This window comes from Electrona antarctica (genome assembly GCF_951216825.1).
Source record: "Electrona antarctica genome assembly, chromosome: 2".
NCBI classification, from domain to species: Eukaryota; Metazoa; Chordata; class Actinopteri; order Myctophiformes; family Myctophidae; genus Electrona; species Electrona antarctica.
The window spans coordinates 19,030,462-19,052,175 of NC_136807.1; the positions used below are offsets into that span (position 1 = coordinate 19,030,462).

General features: G+C 43.4%; 1 long non-coding RNA gene across 1 annotated transcript in view; it reads left to right on the forward strand.

Moving 5' to 3' along the window:
- LOC306942592 overlaps positions 1-17,956 on the forward strand; it is a 108,678-nt gene extending 90,722 nt beyond the window's left edge. The window contains exon 3 of the long non-coding RNA XR_013792320.1: positions 17,828-17,956. This is a non-coding gene — a long non-coding RNA (uncharacterized lncRNA). The remainder of the gene's footprint in view (positions 1-17,827) is intronic.
- Positions 17,957-21,714: the final 3,758 nt, after the last annotated feature.

Consider the following 21,714-nt stretch of genomic DNA (forward strand, 5'->3'; position numbering starts at 1 on the left):
CTTTTGTGAAGCTCCCTATGAATTTGAGTTACATTGTTAAATGGAGAATCAAAACAAGAGTACAAAATATAAAGCTATCCAAAGCACAAGAACGGTACTGTTATATTTATGTGATCAAATATACAGTGTTTCACAGTTTATCATGCAAAATATCAAAAGCAGCTAGATATCCAATAAAAGTATTTCTGAGGATGTCTCTTCAGTCATATTCATGTCATATAAAGTGTGTGACAGGTCAATGTTCCTGTGTGCAAGTGCAAATAATGCATGTTAAAACAGAAGACATTACGGTCAGAGTGTAGATACAGTATGGATATACATATACTAAACGAGAACTTAGAGCGCACATACAGTTCAGGACCCAAAGTCACTAGCTACGTCATGCCCCGAGTGGAATAGTAAGAGAGTGGCGACACTAGCGTTGACTCCCATTGTAACAATGGAATGCGGAAGTGCTCATTCTCAATGGGATAGTTCCAATGTTTGTAACTATAGCCCATATAGGTACCAGCTTTGAGGCGAGATCAAAGCGTGTCGCCACTCTCTTACTATTCCACTCGGGGCATGCCTAACCCGCCGTTCTACCCACTGCACTCCGCCCCTCACACGTCACTGACTTACCCTGACTGCGGCGTGCGCCGCGCCACAACGGCACTCGCGCACCAATTCTCATTGCACTGCCACCAAATTAGACTTCCTTTCACCATCTTCAATGTGCTTGCATCCATTTATTTACTTTTATATCGCCAATAGCACCAACCATCACCGCCATTTCCTTCCTCCCGACCCGATCATGTGTCACACAACTCCTACAGCAAGCCACAGCCTGCATCTGTTGCACAGAGCCGCGTTCAGAGCTGTGATCGGCTAGCCCAAACAGGCCCCCTAGCTTCTGCATTTCTTCACAGCTGTTATAAGACTCAGCATGCAGGGCACTTTTTGACATGTCATTACACACCCGGCCACTACATGGCACCAGTACCGCTTAAACCAGCTTTCGTTTCCATTTCAGTTTCCCCTCACTAAACCACTACATCCACGTTGTGGAAAAAAAATAAAAGACTGGCCACTTGGCAAGGTTGCCAGGTTCGCGGTTTCCAAACAACTGGGTATATGAAAACATTGTGGGTTGCCACGTTTGCTTTTATAAGTAAAAAAAAGAACAGTATCAAAATCCCGCAATTTCCTTCTTCAGATTGGCAACGCGTGGCGCTAGAAGTGAGTCCCGCACATGTCTAGTACTGTACAGATATATTCACATATAGACACAGCTGCAGGTCTCTGTGTCTATTCAGCAGCTTGTTGCCTTGGCTGTGGAAACTGTCCCTCAGTCTGTTTGCATACTATTTGATACTGTGGTATTACCTGCATGACAGTATCAGCGTGAACATGTACATGTTGTGGCTCAGGTGCTTAGTGTCCTTGATAATACCCTTGGATACGCACCACAAGGTGTATGTCCTGGAGGTAAAGAAGCTCACCTCCAACGGTGTGCTGGGCCATCCAAAGGTCGTTTCATGAGGTTGTTCTCATGACACGATGGACCAGTGTTCTGAACCACAGGCAGGCGCATCAGCCGTGATTATCAGACCCATCATAGTCTCACGTGGCCAAGCCTGGCCTAGCCTGGCCTAGCCTGGCCTAGCCAGCGCCTGGGCCAGCGCGCTGCTTTCTGGTCTAGAGGGGCAGGCGCGCATGGAGCAACTGCTGGAGAATATTGGTTCACCGATCTGAGCCCCCACCCCTGACCCCCTCCGCCTCTCCCCTCCCTGGTAGAAATCAACAGAGGAAAGCGACGCCCCTCTGCACTATAGTTCACTCCCACTCCTACTCTCCTAGACAAGGAAATGTGTCACGTTCCCCCAGCCTTTCATTTTTTGAGCCAAACGCGAATGAAAATAAAAGCCTGGGTACCGAGGCTACACATGGCCAGACTGTTGCCTCCCACAATTTTCAAACGCTTCCGGATACAGTCTGGGACACGGAAGCTCTTTTGATGATTGAGTAAGATGATGGGAAGCCTCCTCCCCACTTCCGTTTTGTCTTAACACTCGCACACATTTATCCTAGTATAAATTAAAATCATTGTAGCATATATAGCTTGCTGCTTAGCTGAAATAAAAAAGAAAAGAAAATGTAAAGATATATTTTAATATATTTTTGTGAACGGAAATGTGAAACGGATTTTGGGAGGTGTAGTTCCAGACTCTAGCATTCGGAGATTGTGGAATAGTTGTCTGACTACGCGAGACTATGCCCATCACCATCGTGTCATCAGCATACTTGATGATGATGTTGGAGCTGTGCATGGCCATGCATTGCAGTGTGTCTATAGAGACTAATAGTGAGCTCAGCACGCATCCCTGAGGGGCTCCCGTGTTGAGGGTCAGTGGTACTGTAGGTCTCTGAGCTTGCTGTTGAGCTTGGCAGGCACTATAGTGTTGAATGTCACAAGTGCACAAACAGCTTTCACATACACAACAGCAATTGGCAATGGCAATTGCATCGTCAGTAGATCAGTTTTGGCGATATGCAAATTAGAGTCTAGTGTGGCAGGCAGCATGGAACAAATTAAGTCCCCTCCCCGACCTATAGCATTACTGACAATGAGGTGAAGGCTACAGGTATACTATCAAGTCATTCAGGCATGTTACCTTGGAGTGTTTGGGGACAGGGGAAATGGTGGACATTTTGAAGCCATCAGAAACAACAGCCTGAGAGAGGGACGTGTTGAAATGGTTTGAAAACACTCCCACCAGCTGATTTGTGCAAGCTCTGAGGACCTGGCCTGGGATTTCATATCAGGGCCTGCATCATTATGTTCGACCACTTAAATACTCTGTAGATGTCAGCCTCGGAGACGTTTTGTGGGCTATTAGTAAAAAAACTGATTAATCTAACTGGGGAAGGAGGTAGAGGGACTTTCTATGCTAGTGTAGCCCATTATTGTCTTTAACCTCCGCCACATGCTCCTCCTCGCGTACATCATTGCTGTTAAATTGAATTGTTAAATATTCCATTCTTTCTCTTAGGTCAGAGTGGGATTTTGAATATCCACAGTAGTCGTGGAGCTACTGCATGTATAAACAGTGTTGTGCTGTAAGAAGTTGATAAAGATAAACAAAAAAACAAAACACGTATTATTATTATTTTCAAGTGAAGGTGATACCTTTTATTTTGGCAATAGCACTGTAATTTTTCATTTTTGCAGGGGGTTTTATGGGGGGTGAGGGGGGGGGCGGGGGTAAATCACGTCATAAATCAGTCCATGGCATTTCATACTGCAGCGTTTTCTCTACGGGACCAGCACATGGCTGGTATCCTGCAAACAGATGTCAGTGTCAACAACAGCCAGGGTGACAGTGATGCTCAGACATTTTTCTGAGAAATGATCTTTAGCCGAATAGCACCAATTTAAGACACAGCTGATGCACAAACTTTGATGCTGCTCTAAAAGGTTATGACTCAACACAAACTATAATATTGGGTGAGACAACAGCAAAAGAAACATCACATTTAATGTTTGACTTTGACATGACTCCTTTGCAAAAGCATTTATCGAAAATGTCAGAACTTTACTGCCATGCATTTCTGTAGTGAGGACTTGCTAGAGCACCGCATCTCAGGTTGGCTCTCTTGGCAGTGAACCTTGGCGATTAGAAATGTTTTGATAGTCACACTTTGTAAACAACAAACCGTCGTATTAGTTCAGGGTTTCAATAGGCCACCATGTAGTGTATGACACTGTTGGCACTAGTTTTGGTTTTGCCATAGCTTTCCAGCAGATCACTTTGTTGACAGAGACAAGCTGGTTCATTTATCATTTCATGTTTTTCCGGTGAATAAGCACACTGCCATAATGGCTGGGTCGCTTATACAGAACCCTCCACAGTTCACAAACATACCCAAGTGGAACATAATATTATGTTAATCAGATTGTGATATTGCTTAATACTAATGCAATACAAGATGAGATGGAAGTGCCAATGGTAAGTAAATTCAGTGCCGTCTGCTATTCTGCATTGGTAGGTTAAGCTTAACTTGCCAGCACGTCTCAAAATGACGTATACCGCCGTTTAGTTTTTCCACATATAATCAAATCTGTTTAACCACTTAAACCTTACTTGTTTACCGGAGTCACACAGGAGTGTATTCTAGGCCCCTTCTGTTTTCACTCTCCATTAAATATATTTGCTTGTATCTTTTGCATGTGAGCTTGTATCTTTCGATCTACAAGCTCACATGCTTCACAATGCAATACTTTGTGAGGTTGTAGATCTGTTATTTTCGCTGAGTGTTCTCCCCAGAAGAGGGATGCTAGGATTCAACTGGTTAAGCTTGTACACCGACTGGACCGGAATACACAGGTAATTCTTACCCAACTACGCATTCTTGGTTGGGGGTCGTGTTCTTCACAAATATACACAAACACACACACATATACTTCATGGTTTAACTAGTGAGAACACGGACTATTTAGCCTTTTTGGACTAATTCTGATGGCATATGGCAAGTTAATTCAAATTAAGTTTCTAACAAGGCAGAAAAGCCAAAAAACAAATCTTTAAAAAAAGTTTCTAGCAAGGTAAAACCTGGGACTTTTTAAATGTATTTACATTTTACAACAATTATTTTCCTCTCAACTTATCTTATCTTTATTTCTTATTTTTTCATGAATTGAAGGCCCAGTATCACTGATGCTTTTCACAGCAAGGAGCTAAAGCAGAACTGGCTTTGTCTCCCAGGGGGGCTAAAGCATATAATGCCATTTAGTTCCTCACCCCCACATTCCCATCCTGCTATGTCACCCACATCCATGACCTCTTGGTACTAATCAGCTCTAATCCACTTACGCAGAGACGTATTTGTATGAGAAATGAATTTTCCAGCTCTAAAGAATCGCTTCAGAGCAGGTGGATTGTCAGGCTTTTGTTGTGTTTTAACACCTGATGACTTGTAGAAAGCATTAGCTGGACTAATTATTTGACCAAAAGCGAAGTGCTTTTCAGTTTTTACCGGCTGCCAGTGTATTTGTTTTGTATAAAGCTGCCAAAGAAAAATGTATTTGGCCTTTGTTTATTCAATTTGAAATATTGGGGCTTAATGGGGGGTTCTAGATTTCTACTAATTAAATTACATTTCCATGCAGTACTTTGTTTTTGCTGGCAATCCTGTATATCAGTTAGCCTGTAATACTTAACGGTTTCATGCACACCACATACATCAGTGCACTACAGCATTTGTACGGTGTGGTGCTGAAGGGGCCAGCCCAGCATTCTACAACATACAATTTACAATTTAGGCATTTAGCAGACGCTCTTACTCCAGAGCGATTTACAGTAAGCAAGAACATATCACATACTGTACACCAGAGCCACTACAGCATTGGGACTTTGAGAACTCTAATCACTGTAGCCCAATGTAAGGAAAGAAATAGTAGCACATCATTGCTGATAAATAGGCATTGTTCAAAATGAATGCATATCACTATTCCGCTGACACTGCTACACCAATCACAGCTCACTCACACTGCTATTGTATAAGCTGCAATTTTGCAAACTTCACTGGTAGCTAACTTGCTGACATGGGAAGCATGGGATGTTATTAGGCACTGTATGTTTCTAATGTTTCTCTGTAAAAGAAGAAAAGATCAACCCCCCTTAATGTACTTTGCTGTGTCAGTGGAGTATGTAATTGCCTGTGCATGGATTAGTTGCTGAATACAAACATGAACAAAGGGATTAGTGTGATCAATGTCAATCTCCAGCAGATACAATTTACAGTAATGCCTAAGGTATGCCTAGTGCCCTAGTCTTCTGACGAGATGACAAGACATGATTATCAATTGATTACATGTTACATTGCAATGAGTTGGAAAAGTCCGCATAATTTGCGCTCAATACGGCATTTGAATGAATATTGGTGTTGTACTTGCAAATAAATTATAAACATACTAACCCTGTACATCCGTAGCTCCGTCATTCACTTAAAGCTGGGGAAACATTCTGTGTTTGGATGAATAAATAAATTCAATTACATCCTGCATCACATCAATCGGTGCTCAGAGATCTATAGCTGTGCCTATTTCAAAGTGATTACTGTGAGTCTGCAGAAGGGAGTGCTAACTGAGACATGAGAGAAGCCTTATTGACATTAAAGGAGGAATATGATTACACCGGTGCAGCCTGCTGTGCTCCACCCATCAACTGGCTGTGAGAGAGCCATTCCAACATCCAGGAGCCATGTAGAACAGAGCAGGAAGGCTCTAATTTCAGCCGGGCTTATCCAGGCGTCAGATTGCACCTGCCGCCGCCTCACACTCTGGTGGCCTTTCAGACCTTAGCGTTCAGTCTCAATCAGGGGAACGTGATTGCCTGGCTGGCTGCTAGCTGCCTCTGTCGTCGTGTAATTACACTTACTTCCATTTAGAGACACGTGCCTAGCAGTCGTGACCGGTTTAGACAGCACCCACTGAGCAACTGGGGACTGGTGGACGTGGTGAATGGACCCCAAGTGGGGACTGTTGATGTTGGGTTTTATCAATATTCGTTCAGCAGTGGAGCTACATGCCAGCTCCATGTCCCTGTTGGGGCGTATCTTTTATAACTATTGACTGTGGGAATAAGAGTTGAGCGAGAGGCTGAGAGACCACCATGTCATTGCTCTCTGGAGATCAATGGTAGCCTACATTTGTGTATACAGAAGATACCCACATTTGCTTCATGGCCCAGCCATCTTTTGTCAAGCTTCTGTCTGCACACCACCAAACTTAAAATCAAAACCATCTGGGCCAGCTGAGCTCCAGATCTAAAGTATAGACTCATCCGATTTTGTGTTGATTGGTGACATAAAAAAAAAAAAAATCTCCTATCCATCCCTGCAGTCAACATCCTGATGACATTAACAACTATTAATACTGCAAAATGAGAGGTACTACACGAGAGGGCAATATGGGATCATCACGGTTGCAAAATATATATAATAGGGTGTCCCAGACATCAGTGGCTGCCAGAAATGCATGCAGGAACATGGGTAGAAGCTTGATCTGGCAAGTTGTACCCACCCAAACAGCTGTATATTAGGCCTACAAATAAATAAATTGGCTCAGTTTTACAGGTTTGTTCTGCAACGTCCTTCACAGCAGTCTACAGTCACTGTGTGAAACAAGCCAAGTTGTTTAGTTGGTAGACCCACGGTACAGTGAGCTGCATAGCCAACTGTTTAGAGAAAGGGACCTAAGACACAAACGTCTTTCTCTCTTTCCTTAATGAGTGGACTATGCACCCTCAAAAATATGCTCAGCATTGATTGTTGTTGGTGGAAGTTCGTGTCGGGACTCGGGATACAGTACACTACCTACTAGTACTACAGTAGGTCCAAATAATGTTGGACTTGCAAGGATGAGCTCGAGCTAAACATTGGCATAAAGTCAGACACAAACAGCAACATCACATTGAGCTGGCTGGTTTAAAAAAAGAAAGAAAAGGAAAACATGAGCCACAAATGATGCTTCTCAGCTGAATGCGTTGACAATAGCTAATTTATCTGTCATGTCCACAGCATATGCCTCAATTAGAAAGTCATTAAAAAACAACAAAAAAAACAACATTGTTTAGCTTTCTGACAGTTTTTTCTTTTTTTGAGCTGCCGCAGTGCTGTACATTAGGCATATTATCACTGCCTGCAGGAGTTGTTTCATCACAAAACATAACCATTCAGGGTTCTAGGGGACTCGGGAGAGAGTGAGAGAATCAGGCCATCAGGTTATATATTGGAACACTGGGATGGGCCATTTTCCTGAATGAAACCTGATTTCAAATTACTTTCTTTGGGAATGGCCGTGAGAGCTGCAGGCCAGAACAAAGAGGCTTCATTATCGCCTGTGGCTCTCATTTTGTTACTCTGGGAGTAATGAGAAATCAAATCGAATTGCTTGGAACTCTAGAAAAACAAAAGCCGGCGTAAATGTTTAAGGTTACCCGACTGTGCGGGAGCTGGGGACTTTTTCTCCCCTCTTGTCAATAATTGCATTGACTTCCTGAGGTTAGCCGTATCACATTTCTGCAAGACATAAAGGACAACTCAACCTGCATGTACCGTAATGAGCTTTTTGATTAAAAAGGAAAATCCGCTGGAGGGGCAGAAAAAGTCTTGTGATAGCATAATTTCTCTCACGCCACACCACCACGTTCGCCTGTCTACACACGTTAGCGTTAAATGGCTGCCATTGCCGAACACCCTCATCCGCCCACAGAGCCATGATGTGCTCCCGGACAGGAAGGACCACTGTTGTCTGTTAGGAACATTTATGCATCTGGCTGCATTGTTATTAAAATGGGATAGCTGGCTAGAAGGCTATTCATCCCACAAATGCTGCTATTAGAGCTGGAGTCAGATGTGACTCCCATGTCTCAGAGGAGACACGGAGAAGAATGGCTTTGGGAAGACACAATTGTTGGGGAGAACATTAGTGTAGTGTTGGTGGTGGTGGTGGTGGTGGTGGTGGTGGTGGTTGTGTGTGTGTGTGTGTGTGTGTGTGTGTGTGTGTGTGTGTGTGTGTGTGTGTGTGTGTGTGTGTGTGTGTGTGTGTGTGTGTGTGTGTGTGTGTGTGTGTGTGTGTGTGTGTGTGTGTGTGTGTGTGTGTGTGTGTGTGTGGGGGGGAAGCGGTCTCAAACATCAGCCTTATTGCCTATTATTGGCACTTTCTTCTTTCTGTCTCGTTCTCCCTCTCTCTGTGTCATAGAGCACCGAAGTCTGACGTCAATATCGGTAGAGGGCGCAAATCCACAGGTTCATGTACTTTTTATTTGCATTGTAATCCCCATAGGGGGATTTTAGATCGTCTCATATAATAACTGTGTTTGAAAAATAAACATGTCATCCCGGCCGTTTCACTCATATGGATATGAAGAATCAACTGACTGAGAGAAAACGCTATTGTTACTGTTACTGAATTAATTACATTTTCGCTGTAGAAACAGACTGTATCATATACAGTATGAGTGACCGACTGTCGCAAACGATACAGAGACACCTCCCTGACAATAACACAGAGACAGCTTGTTTATTTTTGGACCACAATGCTTATATGAGACGATTTTAAGATGATTCTCCATAGAGAAATTACTTCCGTGAACCAGGCAGAACCAGGGGATGAGCGAGTGACGTCAGGACTTCGGCGCTCTATACCCAGCTGATGCTCCGTCTTGCAATTGTGTCATGTGCAAAAAAATAGCTGATCTATAAGCACATAGATCAGCACACACAGAATCAGCTTTATTGTCACGTCACAGCTAGGTTTACAGACGTAAAAAAGTGGGTGAAATTCGTTTTCGTGCAAGTTCTATGGTATCTTGTATCTGCTATGTTTACATACGGCAAACTATAAATTTTGCTTCACTGCCTCTTGATTGCATGTTTGCCTGGGTGCCGATTTCATTATTCTCCTCGCTTCATTACAGCCTAAAGATCTCTGTTGTCAGACTCACCACTGACCGCTATGCTTTTAGCATTTCTCCTCCTCACCCCATCCAAGCCCCTTGATGCCCCCCTGTGACAGGGGCACCCAGCGCCACGCGGCAGGGTTGCCTGTCTATATGCAGAGGGGTGAGGTCGCTCCGTCTCATGTTCAGAGCGATGAAATGAGCCCCTCCCTCTCAGAGCTGTTATCAGCAGAGACAAAAAAGGTCACCTGCCTATTAGAAATCCGTTAAGTGTGTCTTAGAGAGAGAGAGAGAGAGAGAGAGAGAGAGAGAGAGAGAGAGAGAGAGAGAGAGAGAGAGAGAGAGAGAGAGAGAGAGAGAGAGAGAGAGAGAGAGAGAGAGAGAGAGAGAGAGAGAGAGAGAGAGAGAGAGAGAGAGAGAGACAGACAGACAGACAGAGAGACAGACAGACAGACAGACAGACAGACAGACAGACAGACAGACAGACAGACAGACAGACAGACAGACAGACAGACAGACAGACAGACAGACAGACAGACAGACAGACAGACATGAGGGTCTGGTAGAGTTTCCTTGGCCTTGTGTAGACAACACACTGGGTCTGCATGTTGAGATAATGAGGCAGTCTATTCAGATGGGGATCATACAGGTTTGTTTTCTGGAATCCACATCACTGTATCCTGCCATGAACACCAGGCCTGCCATGCTCACACAGGGAGGTTGTTCTTCACGGAGGTGCTGTACTGTAGAGGGATAGAAGATGCAGAATGGAATCTGATGCATTCTTGTGTCATGTTTTTGTAGTACTAGTGCAGTCAGTACCTGTACTACGGCGTCAGTACAGGCCCATACCCGCATGCCCGCCATTAGCGTCATTTCGCATCACGTCTATTTTATTTATATATTTATTCGCATATTTGGGGCATCAACAATACACAGAGCAAATATGAAAGGAATTGGCTGAATGCTTCTCGAGATATGCGAAGGAGAGGCGTACACATAGACATTTGTGGAATTTATAGATAGATTTTTGAGGATGGGTCATACTAGCTTTATGTATTCTGCCTTTGGGAAACCTTGGTAATGAGGATGAACTTTGGCAACTGCTGAGTTGAGGTGAAAAAATCAGACAAGGCTATGAAAAGTCTGCAAGCTTGCCGTCGGAAACAGAATATTGGTGGTGCATCATTAATGGTGCCTTGAACCTTACGCATGAATGCTGACAGATTTGTCTTGAAGGTCTGTGTCGAGTTCATAAGTAAGGACATGATGTCACCAAGGAAAAGCCTATTTCTTTACTCAGTCAAATGTACTAACATGGACATGAATTATCAATTATGATCAAATTGTAACAGATCTCAGTTTGAATCAATATGATTTTTTAAAAGACCATTTAGGGGAGCTGAATGCTAATTCTGTCCTCTAGGGGGCAGTATGGTAATCTAATTTGTCAGTAGAACTCCTATATGAAATATATGCTCTATGACTTTTTTCCCCCCCAACACCTCAGTTGGGATACTTTTAGATGAGAAACTGTAGGGGATACAGGTTATATGCATAACTCAAACTTTGAAAGAATTCTGTTTAACTGTTCTGCCACTAGTTGTCTCACCAACCTCAACAAAGTAACACTCATCTATCTTTACAATCATCTTTCATTATGACCCTCCTTACGTAAAATCATAAGTGTGGCTTAAAAGGGGCTCATAGGGGTTGGCAGTGCAACAGACATCTACCGTCCATCTGTGGCTAGCAGGGAAACAGTCACCATGTCATTTCCCACTCGGCTGCGCTAACATCTTCAATTAACAGGAGCCCAGATACTGATTACACGTTCTCAGGATGTTGCTCCTGCCTCTGTGACTGATCTCACACTTCGCCATGCTCCAGGCTGTCGGTGGAATGTTGCGGTTGCAGAGAAGAGCTGTGAAAATGCTTCGCTTCCCCTATTTCAAATTCAGGCTAATAGTATACCTTCCTCCAGAAGTATACTTCTAGTACTTCTTCCTTAGCCTGCAATGGAGGAAAGGGAGCTGCAGCTTAGCTATAGACAGTGATGCATAATCACTTCTCCAGGTGTAAAGGTATTTGCCAGTGTGTGTTTTCCCCCCTCCCCAGACTGCATAAGGGGTGCATAATCAGCTGGTACTTGACCTTGACTTGCATCATTAATTCATAGAGTAACTTGTCAGCTTCTCTTCCCAGCTGTGCATGGGACTGTAACCTTGGCTCCCTGAAGGTCACTCGCTCCTCACCACCGCAGCGCATCTACCTTCCCACTCGTATTTAGCATAAGTAGTGTCGGAACAGGGTGGGAGTTCATGAGGGCGGTCTGTGCGATGATAATCTACATGTGTCTTGTCTGAGACCATTTTGCACATTATTGTTCCATTAATGACTTGAATACTGCTAATGGATGACTGGATGATAACAGTAGTGGCAGTGTAGCCTGTTTCTAATTTGTTTCTCCTAAAAATCTAAAATCTAGCAAGTATCTAGGCTAGGGGATACAAGCATATGTTCTGAAGGAAACAATTCTGGCATGAGTTAAATACAAAATAAAAATAATCAACAAATAATAGATTTTTTTTAAATTCAATGTTTTGATATTTTTGGGGATTTTCTGCCTTTATTGGATAGTAGGCTATTAGTGAAGAGAGACGATGAGAAACGGGGAGACACAGGGAATGACACGCAGCAAAGGCCGTCAGGCTCGAGACTCGAACCCGCAATGTACTGTCAAGCTACATTGAGCCTGGGATAACAAATAGATTTATTCATACATTAATCACAAGTGGGGAACCCATAACATCTGAGCAGAGCATAGAAGCTCAGTAGAATCCTGAGTGTTAACTTAACACTAATGTCCTCATTCAGTTCATTCAGGAGTTTTAGCTGTGCGAGCTTTCAGCAAAGCCTCACATATTGTAAAAAGAAACGGCTAAATGCACACCGTGAAAACATAGCATTCTAATGACTTATTGCACCATTGTAATACCACACCAGAGCACACCATACAAATATCTCTCTGAATATAATTTAATCGTATTTATTTTTATATATATTATTTTAGGAATCCTGTCAGTGTTCAATTATTTGCAGGTGCTCATTGAGTGTGACACGTACCTTGCAGGGATACAAGCTTGATCTAAATTGCTTCAGTAGTTGTTCTTTTCCAGCAGTAATCTTGAATACTTGAAAAACATGAAATGTAAAATATTCAATATTAGCACAAAACAAACAAGATCCCATTTGAAATGTTATCAGTGTTATAGCCGTGTGATTGAAGAATGTGTACAGATAAGATTCACTTCTATTTACTTCTATATTCTGTGTATCATTCACATCCTCTGCCTTACTCTCTCTTTCCAAATGCCTCTCTTCTCTCTGTATTTTTCTATTGCCGTGAAATGACTTTAAAAGTCTAACTTCTGGGGACAACGGATGGAAATTACTAGCATTCGATCTTGCTAAATCCGGCATATATACATTGCATTGTATGTGTGATTGTGTGGTGTTCATCATGTGCTGTCCCTCCCAAATAAACATATAAATAAATCGCAGTATAAGTAAAAGGCCAATGAAATTCAGGTTTAGGGATAGGGTTTGATTTCAAATCCATGTGACAAGATTAAGACTCACTGCAGTAGAGTTTACCCGATTAAACATAAGCAGATGCCAGGAAAACATGACCACAAAACGCTTAGATGAAATTTGGCAAGTTGTGTGCGCACATGCACATGCACGCACACACCTACCTCAGTGTTAATGTATCCATTTGTACCTCAGAGAGTGTAGAAATGTAACCAAATGGACCCATGAGGGTTACATTTGTTAACCGCGAATTGTACTGTGCACAAGCACCCTATTTATCACCCTCTGTCCTTCCATCTCTCTACTAGAAGGTCTCCTTGTTATCTGCCTCTTCCCCTCTACAGTGATAGAAAAGCACTTGTTTCATCTGGAGAGATGGCAGCTAGGCCGCTGGAGGTCCAGTATAACAATGGTGCAGTGAGCAGGTGAGCAGCTGAGTCGCCAGCTCCGGGAAATTCAATTAGAGCCCGGTGCCTGCCTGCATTCACTTTATTATAGAGGGCCTAACAAAGTCCTCCTGCCCGGTGAGATAATGCCAAGGACTGCTGCCTTTTGTCCGTCCCACCAGAGACTGCCCCTGATCAGCCCGAGATGCCCTCCATCTTCCCCTGCGACCGTCCTGGGGAAGGTGGATTCAAAAGCACTCCATTCTCTTGTGGAGTTGGCTTGAAATAACAATTTACGTCGATGTCTCCCTTCCCCCCGCCTGCTTTCAAATTTCATTAAGGGTTCTCTAGTACATTAACCAGCGAGCAAATCACATTTCCATTCCAGTAGGAGGATCAGGGTTAAATGAGCCTTTCAGGGGATTTGGACCCGGGGTTGGGCTTTTAAAAGCTGTGCATGGCGGTCCAGCTCTCCTTGGTGTGCCCTTTAGACCTCACCGCCTTAAGAGTATACTGTACTGTAGTGTCTAATCAGCATAATACTTACCAGGATGCCATGCCCATGTGCCGCTGTTCCTAATTTCCAAACAGCAGGAATCAATTAAATAAAGCCTGTGTGATTGAATCAGGGTCACCATGGAGCTGTCTCTCCTTGTCTTCTGGGTGACGCAGGCCGGCCATCTCCCATGAAATGAGGCGGAAAAGCTGCTGTCATGTGGTGGTGACGGAGTCGGTGGTATGGAGAAGGAAGGAAATGGATTTCAGTCGGAGCGAGATCTGACTTCTGATAACGGGCTCTTCTGCCTTTTGTGTGAGGCTACACACTGATGAGCAGTTAGCGGAGGCAGTCATCCCCGGGAGTCGATATAAGCCAAATGAACCGTGAAGGGCAAAGGTCAGGGGAGGTCAGACACGCGGTCACACATCACCCAGGTAGCACAGATGGGGAAACTGTGACATGGTAAATTGTAAATGTAATTCCTTTTCCAGATGTGTGAAATGAATACATCTCGAAGCGTATTCGAAGCCATATCACTCCCTGGTTTTGCTGTGATGCTTAATAATGTAGGAAATAGCTGATCTACAGTACGAGCTTATAGACCGGCTATTATCTGACAAATTTTAAATGCAGGCCTTATAGTCTCTCAGAGGTCAGTGTGAGTTTTCTTGTGTGAGATACATACTCAAGCAAAGGTGCTGGCACTGAAGTAGATATTTGGCCACAGATTCTGTTGAGTTGAGTTTTTTGGAAAGTAAAGCTGCTGAGATTGTATGTTCTCAAACAGTCAGAAATCAGCACAATACGCATGCAACAATTCAAGTACTGCAGGCACACAGTCCAAAAGCCACATTCATTGCCTTAAGTGTTACAGAACTGTCCTTAATTCCCCCTATTTTAACCTTGGAAAATGAGTTCATAGCACTTCAAACAGCAGAGGCTTTAAAGTGTCCTCTGTCTTTTTGTTTTTTGACGGGCGCTAGCCCCTCCAATGCATGGCTTTCCGAAATTACGTCATATGTACTTTTAATGTTTGTTTAGCCTAATTATAAATTCCCTGTCCCCAGCCAAGTCTATGAACTATGAGTTTGTTGAGGGGAGATATGATGTATTTCTTTGCCATGCAGCAAAGTCTATGGACTTTAATATTTGTTTAGGGTAGTTGATGACAACGTAACATGTCATCGGGGTGATATAAATACTGTCTTCGCTGAGCCCCTCCCTTGACACAAGTGTGATTTTTAGATATGATTTACTTCCAAATTTGAATTCAAACTTGTATTGCATTTTGGATGTCAAAAGTGGTTGTGTTTTAGATGAATCCATTTGCAGAGCAGCTCTTCCATTCCCTTTGTGGGTCTGCGGTGTGGTTTGATTCCAGTGAGGCACCAGTCTCTCATGTCAGCGCTGGTCTACGTTATGACTAATTATAGAGTTCCTCCAGTGGGTTTTTACAGAGGGGCAGGGAGAGAGTAGTGGAGCAAGTTAAATAAACATTCTACCTCAACCATATGACCATTTACACATTTCTCATGCTCATGTATAAGCACCCAGGCCACGCACACTATGGAATTTAATGTAGAACCGTAATCCAAACGTAATCCAAACGCATGTTCATCACATGTGTTTTCCTAAGACCTTTTCATGGACATTCACACATGTGCATGCATACTGTATTCTTAATTATTGTTGTGCATTATCTTTATCCCATAGTGAGGGCGATTTTCTGGCGAGGGAGACTCCCCACACGGTTGAAGTAGGTCTGTCTGTGCGTGTGGGTGGGTGGGTGGGTGCATGTGTTAGTGTAGGGGGTGGGGGTCAGTGGTTCAACTGGCCCTGAAACAACCAAAACAACAGAGCCACGGTACAGCACACCCATGGTCATTATCGGGTTTGAGAACCTGAAGGCCTCTAATAATGTAATTGCTTTAATAGTGGAAAAGGTGAAGGCAGTTTAAAGGATTGATTAAAGGATTTGGTTTCACACTGAATGAACCCAAGAGGAGCCAAGAGCGCAGTCGGGGGCCAAGAGAAACAAACGTGCCTGTCAACTTGATCTCTCGCACGCACGCACGCACGCACGCACGCACGCACGCACGCACGCACGCACGCACGCACGCACGCACGCACGCACGCACGCACACACGCACGCACGCACGCACGCACGCACGCACGCACGCACGCACACACACATACATACATACATACACATACACATACACACGTATGTTTGTATTTCTGTACTTGTGAAGACATTAAAAGGATGCCCGAGTTGTATTTAGTTGCATGGTGGTCGCACACCTTAAATAGCTGTTCTACAAGCTCACAATGCGTTGCAGCGTGACGTGTTGTATTCTTGTACGCAACTAAGTATAGGCTAATTCCGGTGCTTCGGGGTGCCAACCGTAACCACAAAACCTAACTTCTAAAAGCCTAATCCTAACCCTAACCTGAATTTGTTTCCTTCTAGCATACCTCTATTATCCTCACAATGTCTATTTCTGTACCTTTGGCGACATTTGGCCCTCTTAACACGCACGCACGCACGCACGCACGCACGCACGCACGCACGTACGCACACACACAGCTGGACCTGGTGTGTTTTTAGTCAGGGATACTTGATTCGCCCACACCAGTGTTCACTCCCACATCCCTGGAGCCACCACCACAATCATACAACCAAAACACTGTTAAAAGAAGGGCTGGTGTTCTTTTACAGACCTTGAACTGCTCCTGACTTCAGCTTTATAAACTGTGAAAATGCTTAGGGTCTCATGATCCGTCTAGCGTAACACCAGCACATCAAAACATATCCAATGTTTTCAAGTATCCTGAGGACAATGGTGTCACAAAAAAGCTTTCTTTCAGTATAACCTTTACCTACTTTTGTATTTCTTGTAAGCCTATTTGGAACAAGAGGAAAGGATGGAAATACTTCTACTCGCATTAAACCTGGCATCCCTCTTTTGGGCACGTCTTTTTCAATAAAATAAATAGCAAGTACAAGCTCACAGCACATATGTAACTTGTCAGCTTGTACGCCAGATATTTGTACTACTTTTTTTACATTTTTTTAAGTATACATGAATAGGGATTAAGTGATTAAAATCTTCATTTGACATGGTCAACATGTTGTTTAGGTTGTGGGAGACTTTGAAGGGCCCTGGGTGTCAGGATGTCAAATGTTGAATAAAATGGATGAATGTTTGCTTTACTTGACTGAGACTCCCCGCCCCCTCCTCCCTTTCTATCCACTGAGTGGCTTGGCATAACTCTGGGTCAGTGGCACTGCTTGAGATAGTGGAGCTATAACCGAATTAGCAAATCCAATCCCCTAAAACAAGATCACACTGCGCCTTCTAAAAAGACCCACTCTACACTTTTAGTGTAATTGCCCACACAATCATGTTAATTTAAAGGCTCTGTATTTAATGTGCTGCCCGTTTGTTCTCAACCAAGACTGGCTAATTCTAATTGTAATTCAGGGCGCTAGGTGCCCTCACCGGAGAGGACAGGTTCAGATGCATTTCTCTTCCCTTTTGTAAAATAATGCCTTTGGGTATTTGTCTCCTGATAGTGTTATCTTCCTCTGAGATGAATCACTTACCCAGTAAATCTGAGAAGGGTTTTTGAATTGCACACAAACCATCTTGGCATTTCAGTTGTAAATACAGTATGTTTCTAAAATTAAGTCAAGGTCTTTTAAGTGCACCCTATCTTATCCTTAAAAGCATTACAAAACATTAATAAAACAGTACAAGTTTTTTTTTCTTGAATCATGGTGAGGTCAGGCCACACACTTTAACAAACCCTCTTTCAGAAACTTGTTACCTTCTGTGCTCCCCAAGCTCAGCTTCTGGCCTCTTTGCCTCCCAAGCTCAGCTTCTGGCATCTGTGCTCCCCAGCTCGTCACATCTGCCTTGACAAGAAGATCAACAACCACAGCCAGACCGGCTTACATGGGGCACTCATGGACTGTTGTTGCCTGGCAACCCTAAAACTCTGGGTGTTTGGGGATATCTAGTTGACTGGGGGACAAGGGTTAAACGAAAAAGGTTGTGTGTTGCAAGAGAAAGGTCTGCACTCGTCTGAGGTCCGTTCTCTGGCCTCGCTTGCTCAAGGCAAAGCACAGTTTGTTTGTATAGCACATTTCCTAAACAATGGCAATTCAAAGTGCTTCACACAAGGCATAAATAAAAGTCTATTCTATGTAGTAAATATACGTTTTTATTCTGGATATCTCTGTTTGCATTGGTAGGCATGTTATAGTATTAAAGCTCACACGTTGCTACTCCTTGTGTATTGTTCTTGTAGATTGGCTATTTTTGTCCCAGGGAAACATTAGCTAGGGTTCATGTGATAACTGTTGTTCATTCATCCAGTTGTTGGCTAAAGGGTAGGAGGACTGCCCTTCAGACGCAAGGGACACCGGTGTCATGCCATATGGGGTGTGTGTGTGTGTGTGTGTGTGTGTGTGTGTGTGTGTGTGTGTGTGTGTGTGTGTGTGTGTGTGTGTGTGTGTGTGTGTGTGTGTGTGTGTGTGTGTGTGTGTGTGTGTGTGTGTGTGTGTGTGTGTGTGTGTGTGTGTGTGTGTGTGTGTGTGTGTGTGTGTGTGTGTGTGTGTCAGACAGACAGACAGACAGACAGACAGACAGACAGACAGACAGACAGAGAGATACATAAGCTTTCACCATAACACTTTCATATTGTGTGGCCAAGGGCACACCGTCATAATTGCTCCAAGTGATTCAATTATGATCCAATTCTATCTACTCCGCAGAGGGCACGAGGTGCAATGGGACATTAGAACTGGATAATTTACTCCACTGTCAAGAGACTGTACACTGCTTCATGTTCCTACAATGACACACGTACACACACACACACACACACACACACACACACACACACACACACACACACACACACACACACACACACATACCATGAAATGCAACCATCACTACAGTGGCCTATATACCAGTAAATCCATTCCAAACAACATTTGGTTATATGGTTACTGTAGCTAATGGCTAATTTATGCTTCAGCGAATAAATGTCATACAACATGTCAAAGATGTGTCACTTTTGTCAAGAGATACGTCATACAACTCAATACCGTTTTGCCAAAGCATAAATTAGGAAATGTGCTCTCTCTGTTTTCCTCCAACACATTGGGTCGTGGCTCCATTAACTCCAGAAGGAAACTGTCTTCATGCTACATTAGCATGATGGCCTTGTGGATTTCCCATGAAATGACTTTTCCCCCCAACAAATCCCCAAGTCAATATTAGGGCAGATTCAGACCTGTCCGTTCCTGAGTACGTTCCTGAGTACGACTGCCTGCTGGCACTGGCCAGCATTCACATTGGTCATGAATCATGATTCTTCCGTACCCTAGTAGTACACGTCATTCAACTGTAATGGTACTTGGTAGCCTACTGTGTCAGAGGGGTGCTGTGGACTATGGGGCTTTGGGAGAATGTCAGTTGATAAAAGAAGATTCACTTGTCAGAGTTTGGCGCGAATAATAAAGTTTGACTACGGTATGTGCCCGATGTTGTTTTTGTTAAAACAATGCACAACCAAAGCAGTGTGCGCTGATGGTCCTTGAAACATCGCAATGGAACATTGTCTGTAATTATCGTATGACAGTGACGTCACTGATGCACCCTTGGTATCTTAATGGTGATGTCACAGACTAATCCTTGATATCTTTATCCTATAGACTGAGGCAGCACTCGCAAAACGTGTTTTTGGTTGTTTTTTTCACGTTCATGCTACTCAAAGTTAGAGTTATTATTTCTTGTCAACATTCAAGTGGAAGTCAGAATGTATAAACCCAGTTTAAAATATGAAATGATATATGATTAGCATTCCACTTCTTTCTTGTGGTACGGATGGCTTTCACATTTCAGCATTCCGTACCCGAGTACACATCAATCGGACCCCAAACTTCCTCCCCAGGCGGCCCCGGGGACGGTACTGTTATCCATTCCGGGGAATGGTTCACAGTGTTCACACTAATCGTGGGTCCCACTGTCTGAATCCGCCATTAAAGTCCAGCTATTAATAATATAGTGCACATGCTCAGAACCGTCTAGCCTTTTAAACAACCATTTAATTATATTTCTGTGCGAGGACGTGTTTCATGAATCATGGCACACCAGTCCTCCTCTGCACATGGCGTTTGAGACTGGACTACTGGATTACTGCACATTTAAAGTTTGCGTGCCTCGATCCTGTCCAGGCAGAGTTGCTGTGTGGATTGGGAGGCAGCAGCCATGTGTGAACTGTAATCATGTGGTGTCAATCATGCACCTTAAGCTTTCACTCAGGAATCAGTCAGCCCAGGGAAGCTTACAGACAAATCAACACCAGTGCAGGTGGACAGAGAGGCTGCCTATAGCTGCTGGATAGTTTGAGCAGAAGTCCAACGTTAACTTTATGATAAAGGCTGAGAGAGGAGATGCAATGCAGGTGACACTCTCACCCCAACCCCAGGCCCAGCCCTCTGTAATGGTGTCTTTTAGGAACATAGGGCTGTATTTTGCGTGTCTTAAGTACCAGGTCTTATTACATAACTTAAGACCTGGAGGCGTGATCAATGCCATTTGGCTATTCTGAGTGGCCAAAGAGCATTGACCACGCCTCCAGGTCTTAAGTTAAGTAATAAGACCTGGTACTTAAGACATGCAAAATACAGCCCTTAGTGTTAATTTAATGTTACTAGGAGATTAATGTATGTGGATCTCGGGATCCACATAGAAACTACGTGGCTCCAATGGATCTCAGACTTGGTCCCATGGATCTGTGCCACGATCATATCACCATGATTCAGCCATACCAAATATGGAGTGTGCTGTCTAACCTCAATGTGTCGTCATGGCATCCTCTGTGGCCTACTGGCAGCATTGTGAGCTTGTATCTGCTATTTCTGCTGTTTGTCATAATGCAAACTCGCAAAGTATGAATACAGGTTAATGTGAAAACTAGTTTCAATGGAAATTATGGTTTATGGATTATGTTTGACAGCAGTTGACATCAGATGATACTTTCAGTGTTACTTCAGTCTTTGTAGGCTGACGGCATCTTTTGGTCAGATACTAATTCAGTGGTTGATGGAAATAAAATTCCGGCGACCCCAAGGATCGTATTAATGGATAAAAATAAATTATATCTATTCTGTAATGCTAATTAGAAAGGACTGTAAATATATATATCTTCAATAACCCAGCAGGGAGACCAAATACCGTGCTGTATTTACCTTAAAAATGAGTGAGTAGCCCTTTAAATCTTGAATGACAGTCACTCTACCATAAAAAATAGAAGGATACCTTAAAAACGAATTGGAGACAGACGAAATAAAGTTCTGAGAGGAAGTTTAAGGTTTTAACTGTAATTTTTAGTAGGTAATAAAGTCAATTTACATAGAAAATGTGCTACATGGTTCAGATAATAATAATAATAGTACAATACATCACTATAATTTAGAGTATTCAATTGTTCCAATATGGATCCGAACTGCCCCTCTTCACAGCATCTTCCTGGCTTATACTGCATCTGACGTCAGTTGTTGATAAACGTTCATTGGCTGAATAGATAGTTCATTTCCGCAATATCCACGGTGGTGCTGGTTGTCGAGCACTCATTGGACCAGCACATGGATGATGAGACTGGTATCGTGACATCTTCCTTGGTTCCGTCATTGATGGCCATAGACCGGGAAAGCACAGAGGCTGGCGTTGCTATGGCAACCTGAAGATAACATTCTTTCCCTGCTAGCTGTGAA